This window comes from Amblyomma americanum, chromosome 1 (assembly GCF_052857255.1).
Source record: "Amblyomma americanum isolate KBUSLIRL-KWMA chromosome 1, ASM5285725v1, whole genome shotgun sequence".
Classification (NCBI taxonomy): Eukaryota; Metazoa; Arthropoda; class Arachnida; order Ixodida; family Ixodidae; genus Amblyomma; species Amblyomma americanum.
In genome coordinates this window covers 89593183-89602846 of record NC_135497.1, presented here as the reverse complement: position 1 = coordinate 89602846, position 9664 = coordinate 89593183, and the positions used below count along the sequence as shown (strand labels likewise).

General features: G+C 45.0%; 1 pseudogene across 1 annotated transcript in view; it reads right to left on the bottom strand.

The window, feature by feature from the left end:
- Positions 1–4424: 4424 nt before the first annotated feature.
- Positions 4425–9664, bottom strand: part of LOC144110781 (protein O-mannosyl-transferase Tmtc3-like) — a 242636-nt pseudogene continuing 237396 nt past the window's right edge. Inside the window, exon 9 of the transcript XR_013309927.1 lies at positions 4425–4819. The product of XR_013309927.1 is annotated as a protein O-mannosyl-transferase Tmtc3-like (transcript). The remainder of the gene's footprint in view (positions 4820–9664) is intronic.

Below are 9664 nucleotides of genomic sequence, written 5' to 3'. Positions count from 1 at the left end.
AGTAGCCACAATGCAAGACATAGAAAAAGACTGTGTGCTCTTCATGGATGAGATGGAAATCTCCCAAGGATTTGACCACGATCGCTCGCTTGATTGCTTTTTTGGGAGCACTACATTGCCGGAGTCCTCTACAGATGTTGCCAACCATGCTCTTGTGTTCATGGTTGGTGGCGTGAACACGAGATGGAAACAGGTTATCGCCTATCACTTCACTGGAAGGTCGATAGATGGCTCTATTTTGAAGGACATTGTGTTCCACTTGATTGAGCTTTGTTTTCAAATCTCGCTTAGAGTGCTTGTTGTCACAAGTGACATGGGAGCTGCCAACCGTGCAGTCTGGCGCCTGCTTGGCTTGTCCAACCACAGAAACTCACAGACTGTCTGCTGTATTCCGCACCCGCACCTCCGTGGCAGGCAACTATTCTTTATGGCTGACCCCGCCCACGTCTTGAAGAACATCCGTGCCCAACTACTCCGAGTGGGAGAATTCACTCTGGGTGAAGAAACTGTTAAGGAACAAAGTCTTCCTTCTGGCACTGTCAAGGTGGAGCATGTTGAAGCAGTGTTGAAGTACGACTGTCAAAGTGAGCTGAAGATTGCAAATAGGCTGTCGGAAATCCACATCAGCAGTGGACATTTCACTACCATGAAAGTGAACATTGCTGTGCAATTGTTCCGTGAGGCTCCTGCTGCTATCCGATATTTAATCCAACAAAAAATTTTGCCCCCCGAAGCAGAGGCTACAGCGTGGTTTTTTTACCTCGTGAGCAGGTGGTACACCCTTATGTCGGCCAGACATCCGGTTGTTGCTCTGAGCGATATAGATCCTTCAAAGCATAAAGAGGCCACTGCGCTTTTGGAACTGACGTGCAGCACTTTCCGTCAAATGAAAATGGGAGCAACGGCACATTGGAAGCCTTCACAAGCTGGCCTTCTGGCATCGACCACTGTTGCTCTCAGCCTGTCGCAAGACCTCTTGGACAACCAAAGCTACAAGTATGTGCTTCTTGGCCGGCTCGTACAAGATTGTCTCGAAAACATATTCTCTGTGTTGAGACTCAAGAAGCCGGTCCCTAGTGCATACGACGTTAAGTGTGCACTGAAGCTGATTTGTGTTGGACAGTTCATGCACACACCTACAAATTCTAGCTACGAGGTTGATGACAGCTTGCATCTAGCTGACCTCCTTGACCCAACTATCCAGAGACATGAAGGACAAAACCAAGAGCCTGAAGAGCTAGAAAACCTGTTTGTGTGTGCTCTCACAGAAGCAGAATGTGACATTCTTGCTTATCTAGGAGGATTCCTGGTCAAGTCTGTCATGAAGTCCATTGGTAACTGTAGTGACTGCAAAAATGCCCTTGTTGGAGATGCTACAAATCAGTATAGCAATCTTATTAAGCTTAAAGAGTACGTGAAAAATTCTGAGAACCTCATTTATCCAACGCAAGCAGTGATTAATGTCCTTATAGAATGTGAGGAGCAGTTTAAGACTTTTGCAGATATGAAGGAAATCATGGTGCTCAAAACCCCATTTGCTAGCATTCTGAATGCCCTGTGCAAGGCTGTCAAGTTGAACTTAGGTTGCTGTGAAACACATCATGCTCAGGCAGGGAAGGTCCTCCTGACAAAATATGTGAGGACAAGACTGAGGATCCATCTACGACAGCAGCATGCACAGAGGGTGGATGGAATGTCTCGCAAAACATGTGCCGCAACAAACCTGGTCTGAACTCTGAGAAGGATGGTAACATCATATGCTTAGATGCTTGCAGTCAGCTAGTTAATGATTTGGCCTTGCTTTCGTTGTTTTTCTATAGTTTGACACAACTCAAGAAAATAGGGGAGATGTCCTTAAAGAATTCTATCCAGCCAATGGCGCCAACCGATTTTCATGACACCATGTTTAATGCTGGGAAGTTGCATCGCTGGGAGTGGCAGATGAACGGCAGTTAACCGTGGCTTAATCGGATTGACCGCGTTGTCATGAAAATCGGTCACCGCTATTGGCTGGAGGGAAACGGTCGGGGGGCATCTGCCACTACTTCCTTGGGTTGTACCCGAATATAGCACTCTGACACTTTCACTGTGTATGTCGTGTGTACTTTGCTAGCCTGTAAATTGTTCACGTCTTTCAGCATATTTTTATGTCACCTCTCTGTAGCAAGCTGTTGCTTGCAGATTGTGTGCACTAACCAATGAAGCTGCTTTGCTTCAGTCAGCATTTGGAAATAGCAAACTGATTTACAGTGCGTGCCACTAGTGTGTTCATCAAAGGTGAAGTTTTTAGGAGCAAGTGTTGGAACTAGATGCAAATGTGTAAACCACTGTTTCAAGTCTTTTGTGAAGTGCGTAACAGTCTTATTTTTGTGGCTGGAGCATCACTACCATGCCTTGCATTATTTAGGGGCTGTAAAACATACGCTCCCACAGAGTTGCCGTGGTGTTTCTCATTATCATTTGAGTTGTTTGCATTACTAGTCCTGCTAATTTAGCCCATTTATTGTGTCCTCTGTACTGCACTCATGCAATTTGTTCATGGCTATCAGTATATTTTGTTTTATGTAGAAGTGTTCATTGAGCAACGAAGCTGCTTTACTTCGGTCAATGTTTAAAAATAATAAGCCTGTTTGCAATTACACCATCAGTGTGCGCACCAGATATGTTTTACAGGAGTGACTGATATGTGTACAAAAATTTCACTGGTTTCACAGATGCTGATAATGGAAGAATGTAATTTCATATGCACTTTAGCTGGCTGCGGATGCTTATATATTCTGTCAGTTTGCTTGAGAAAGAATATGAGCACCTCCCCTTTAATTGACAGTTGCCAGAAGTGTGTCGGCAATAAAAGAAGCTTCTTGAATGTTTACACGAAGGCGTCTGAAAATGTCATTTGGTTTCTTGATTTTAGGTTTTCTCACTTGTCCCATTGTTTGTATTGCTCCTCTTTCTCTGATTCCATTCCAGCAAGTCTCATGTTACACTCTGAACATTTGAGCCTCCTACTGAACACCCTGTGTAAGTTAGTTTCTCAGCACACGTGGAAAAATGGTAGGCAATGTGAAATGAAGCACTGCTTTAATGTTAACTCAATGGCAATCTGTACAAAACTAAGACGCTTACAACACTCGATCTTAATTTGTTAACATCAGCCTCAAGATTCCCTAAATTTTTTTAAGTATGTTTATACCTTTTGCTGAAGCTACAGTGTGCTAGTATGGGGTTGCATAGCTCATTGCGTAGAGCATGTGTAATTGCTCACAGAAGAGCAAAATGCACAAACTAATGGTACATTGCACACGCAAATGCCATTGTGATGTCGGTAATAGAACTACTGGGGCACTTAAGTCTCTTCCCGTGCTGTGAATGCATAAGCATTAGGTGCTACTGTTTTGCTTCTGTTGCGTGGTTTTATTTTGAACCTACATAGACCAGCGTTAGCTCGGTTTACCGTTACATTTTCGATTCTACTCATCGAGACCTTTCAACGATATATGACGATGCTATAGCATTAGGTTCAATTTTAAATCAAATAAATAATTAATGGTAATTAAGACCTGCGATTACTCCGGTGGAATTATACTCGACATAAGCTATCCAACGATATATAGCTTGATGATGGAGCATAACGATTGATTTTTAATCACAGTTATCTAATTAATGGTCGGTAAGACAAGATTAGTTCAGTGCAATTGTACTCAACATAAGCTATCCAGCGACTTAGTGATGTAGCGTAAATTTCAATTACATTACATTTAACTAATTACCGGTAATTAATTGAGACCTACAATTAGTCCGGTGCAATTATACTCGACATAAGCTATCCAACGATAGAACACTTGCGGCGATTATGCCCGACATAAGCTACACAGCCACTACGGCCACATTCTGTACAGGCCGCGCATGAACCAAGTAATTGATAAGCATTAAAAAGTGGGCCTGCGTAATCTTTTGATTACCGTCATAACATTAAATTCTGAACGCCCAACACCTAAGCTCGGTTAGTGCTCATCGTGAGGAGGAACCCTTTTTACGTAATTGATAAGCGCTGCCTTTTGGCGCGATGACGCGCGCAGAGGAGAGACCCGTTCGGAGTGTAATGCACCGTCGCTGAGAACTGCTCTATGTCGTCGGAACGGCGTCATCTGTTGGTACTAACTTCGAAAGAAACGCCGATAAACTAGAATATAAACTAATGTTGTAGATCGCCCCAGCGACCACGCCACTGAAAGCCGGGGATGCTCTCTTCAAGGGGAACAACATGGCTGCCCGTCATGTTTAGCGGCCGTTTTCGGCAACACTGGGAGAGATGTCACCACCCTAAGCCAGGCGGCAGGCGGCATGTATGTAGGCTCCCTACGCATGGTGGACCCTTCAATGGCGCCATCCGATTAACGGTCCCGAAAGTTGACGGCTCACTTTCGTGGCGCCGGGTACATGTGCGGTGGGTCTGCTGCGAGGCACAATTTCCTCCAGGAGCAATGCCTCCGGCGGCGAGGGTCACTTCGCGTTCGCGGCAGATGCGGCGGCCGACGAGGCAGCTGCTGCTGCAGCGAACGGCTGCAGGGCGGGCGTCGGCTGAGGCGGCGTCGGAGCGGCGTCCTGCGGCTGCGGCTGCGTCCCCCGAGCGGTTCCTCAGCAGCGTCTGCGTAACTTGCAGATGCTTGCGGATGTACGTGGCGTTGGGGTCCAGCGTGGTGGCGTGCTTGAAGCAGCGCTCGGCGCGGCTCAGCTCTCCGCGTTCCACGTACACGACGCACAGGTTGTGAGAGCCTTGCACGTTGCCGGGGTCAAGGGCCATCATCCTGCGGTAGCACTGCCACCGCCGAAGAGTAATGGGAGTGAGAGAAAGAGTAAGGCGTAAGGCAAGGAAAGAAGCGAGTGAGTCGCTCGCGCGGCATGCACTTTACTGCATCGATAAAACAAAACAAAACGTAAAAGCCGAATCATAACGGAAACTGAAAAGAGAAAGGAACAATGTGACGCCTGTAAAAATGGCGGAATAGGATGCAATGAAAAGTAAGTTATCCGAAGGGGCGCTTATAGTATATTTAACATGTATATGCCCCGAGTTGTTGAACAGAGGAGAAATGAAACATGAAGTAAACTCCATCTGTCATTTCTCCCAATTTATCGATCAAGAAACTTGATTATTTGTAAACAAAGGACGATTAAGAAGGAGAAGTAGCTTTTCTTGAAATGGGAGTTCGAATACGAATTTTTGTCAGCTCTAGCGGTGGCGGCTCCTCTTCTTTCCCTTGAAACAAGCGACGACAATTGTCAGAGACATGGTGAAATTCCTCAGATGACAACAGTTATAAACGGAAAACGAGAAGGACAATTATGAACTAAATATTTGCAAGGGGATGGCGAAAGACAATAAATCTTCAGAAGAATCAGTTGTCAATGCTTCGGGCGATACTTCTTTCTAGCTGAAAAACAAAACGATACAAACGCGAGGAAAAGTTTCTGCACCCATGGTAATGCATACAGGAGTGCGTAGCAGCGACTGTCGCTCTTTGGACTGAGAGGCGAGAATAGACTCGACACAAAATACGACTGAAGAGCCACAAGCCTGGGTTGCAGTGAAGCTTTGCGGACAGACACGCCTCGCTGGTGGACGGTCAAAACGCATCACCGCGGATGGTTGCACCGGTAAGAACAGCCTTTCCCACCTCTGTGTGCGCCGTCGTCAAACAAAGCCTGGTCACATTTGTTAAAGACGGTACATGCGGCATATGAAATGTTTTTAATCAAAGGAGCAACTGGTATCGCATGTTTTTTGAACCACTGTCGTCACCAGGATTAACACAGTATCCCGCACCCCATATATTCACCGAACAATAACTACGCCATATATCTGCTTTGTTTTTCTTTATTTATTTTATTTGAAATACTGCAGACCATGTATGGTCTTAGCAGGAGGGGCATATTCAATCGTTTAACAAGAAATGACAAGCATATGCATATATAATAGCAGTGAAAAACAAATAAAAACAAAACGAAAAGAAGCAAAGAAAGTCATCCTAATGCAACTTAAAACTCATGAAACAAGGAGGTGACGTTCTGATGCTGTTGCAATATTCCCTGATTGAAAATTGTGAGAAGGCAAGGCATTCCATTCGGATACAGTTCGGGGGAAGGAGCTATTTTTAAATCAGTTTCTGCGGGCGAACATTGGAGCCAGTGAGCGTTCTTGAGTGTGTGGTCTTCCTCGTACAGTGAGCTTTGACACATTTAGAGAACTTCATTTTTATTTTTTCTAGTAGGCACTGATTTAACAAGACTAGGGGACTGTCTTCCGGGATTATAAAGTGCTTAAGGTGTACTGTTTCATTAGCATAGAAGGTCAATCATTTCTTTTATATTTGCCAAAAATAAACCGCACATCTTTCTTTTGCACACGCTTGAGTTGCAGGATATCTTTTTTATTATGCAGGCTCCATACTACCGCCGCGTATTCAAGTTTAACCCTTACGCAGTTGTTATGTGTCAGATGTTTAGTACTTGCAGGAGCAATTCTAAAGTTGAATGGCGCAAGGGAACGAACACAGGAAGACACAGAGACAGAAAGAGCGCCTACTACCAGCTGAGTTTATTGCGGAAAACACCACCTTTATACGCCAGTACATTATCACCACCAGTGCGTTATCATGGCCAGCACAAGCTAACAAGAAAAAATATATGTACAGAAAAAGATTACATTTATGCATGAAAGCCAGAGAATTGCTACTCACGGAATAAGACATGAAAAATTTACGAACATGATAGCAAGATTAAATGACAAGATCTACACATGACCATCTAAAAAATCCAGTTCCTGCCCGCCGAGTTTGACCGACGAAGTGCTTATGCACGTGGGCCCACCTTTCTGTATGTGAAATGCTTCTATAACTTCCCTTTCAACTCGCTCTCTGCCTCTGCCGATAAACTTTGCCTCTTCCAGCACCGGTCCGAAATCTTGGCAATCTCTGCAGTGATCAGGAAGGTTTCCCCTTTCATTGTTTTTTATTGTCCGTTTATGCTCAACCGCTCTCTCATTGAAACAACCGCCGGTTTGCCCAACGTAGACCCGCCCACACTTGAGCGGTATCTCGTAGATGACTTTAGACCTGCAATCCGTGTAACGCTGCCTATGCTTGATAGCGCACCTCAGGGGTCGTTTGTCCATCATGGAGCATATCTTGCCAAGCTTACATAGTGCTGAAAACACCACATTCACACCATAACGACCCCCTATCTTCTTGATGTTGTGCGCTATTTTGTGCAATAACGGAATCACCACCACAGGCCTCTTATCTCGCTGCTTGCTTGATAGAGCACCGCTCAAAGAGAGCTTAGTCTGCTGCAGCAAGGCTTCACAAACAGCGGTTCACAAAACCTGAGCTTCAAGGCATTTTGGGTGGTGTGCAACCTTCATGGGGCCACGCCCGAAGGATCTACAGGATCTTCAAGTCAGAAAAGTCAAGACAAGTCCGCCTGTTACAAGACTGCTTTCTTGTCCTACTTCATGACGCCCGGGACCCTCAAAGCACTGAGGAAAAGATACAGGCTTTAAAAAAACAAGCGGCCACATTAACGGAGTTCATCTGGCAGCAGGCAAGACTTCACCTTCCCAAGAGACCAAAGAAAAGTACTTCTCCGTGTCAGGTCACCAAGCTGGGCAATGTTGAACCTCCCTCCAATGTACTGGACACTTTGCAGCTAGGCCTAAAGTACAGCTTTCAGCCAGCAGCCTCGAGACCTCAACTCCTTGGGATGGTACGGAATGTCGCCACACGAGCTAGTGTACAGCACCGGGAGAGAGCATTAGGAGACGGAGTGGACGCCGTTATCCGCTGTATGAGTGAAAATCCTTGTAGTAATCCGCCGTTGAAGAGCGTTGTAAAAACTTTAAGAGAGGCCGATCTTTCTGTCATTGAGGCTGATAAAGAAGGAGGCTTTGTTGTTATTCCCAACAGCCTTATGCGAACGAAATCAGAGCAAGGTATTGAAAATAATTTTAAACCAATCAAATTTCGTCCCAACAAGCAGAAGCAGGTTGCTTTAAAATTACTAGAGGATCTGAATTTAGAATCTGTGCGGAAGATGGTAAACTCGGCCAAAAAAGGAGTTTTAAACGTTTTCCTCACTTGCAAAACCCATAAACCTGAGTTTCCCTTACGGATTATTGTATCGGAAAAAGGGGCATGGCAATCCCATGCGTCTAAATTTCAGCAGCATTCCTTGAAACACCTTTCTGTGGACGACCCCTTTCTTATTAAGAACTCTGATTCAGTTTTAACTGAAATGAGGTCTGGATTAGACAAAGCATCATGTGCGTTCTCTATAGATGCCGAAAACTTGTACTATTCTGTTCCCCACAATGGCCTTTTTACAGCCATTCGTGCGAGCATAAATGATTTTGATGAACTAAGGTTCCAGAATGCTATTGGAATCATCTGTGACCATTTTATTCGATTGAATTTTACCTGCAATCAACTGTGATTGATTTTAACCAGATGTTTTATCTGCAAAGAACTTTTTAGCTTTTATTGACCAGCGTATTTGTGCGCAGTTAAACCGGACACCTGTCAGACGGGTGTTCCGCTTTGTTGACGATTATTTTTTTTTTACCCGCCTACCTCTTTTAACTTTGACGAAGCTGTTGCTGATGTTCTTAACATTTTTAGAGACAATTTCCAAGGCCTCACTTTCACTTGGGAACTGCCGTAAGGGGGCAAAATCCAGTTTTTGGACGTTCAGTTTGATTTCACTGGCGTAGATTGTGTGTGTGGATGTATAACCCCCGCTCCAAGAAAAGCCTCGTGCCGTTCAGCAGTGCCCATTCTAAACTGGTGAAACGAAGTATTGCCATGACGTGCTTACACGCCGCTCTCTCAAAATCATGTTCTCACTGCGTGCAGGCTGGCTTTGACAAGCAACTTCACAGATTAAACAACGCTGGCTATCCCTACCTTGTCATAACCGCTGTTTGTGAAGCCTTGCTGCAGAAGACTGAGCTCTCTTTGAGCGGTGCTCTATTAAGCAAGCAGCGAGATAAGAGGCCTGTGGTGGTGATTCCGTATTTGCACAAAATAGCGCCCAACATCAAGAAGATAGGGGGTCGTTATGGTGTGAATGTGGTGTTTTCAGCACCATGTAAGCTTGACAAGATATGCTCCATGATAGACAAACGACCCCCGAGGTGCGCTATCAAGCATAGGCAGCGTTACACGGATTGCAGGTCTAAAGTCATCTATGAGATACCGCTAAAGTGTGGGCGGGTCTACGTTGGGCAGACCGGCGGTTGTTTCAATGAGAGAGCGGTTGAGCATAAACGGACAATAAAAACAATGAAAGGGGAAACCTTCCTGATCACTGCAGAGATTGCCAAGATTTCGGACCGGTGCTGGAAGAGGCAAAGTTTATCGGCAGAGGCAGAGAGCGAGTTGAAAGGGAAGTTATAGAAGCATTTCACATACAGAAAGGTGGGCCCACGTGCATAAGCACTTCGTCGGTCAAACTCGGCGGGCAGGAACTGGATTTTTTAGATGGTCATGTGTAGATCTTTTCATTTAATCTTGCTATCATGTTCGTAAATTTTTCATGTCTTATTCCGTGAGTAGCAATTCTCTGGCTTTCAGGCATAAATGTAATCTTTTCTGTACATATATGTTTC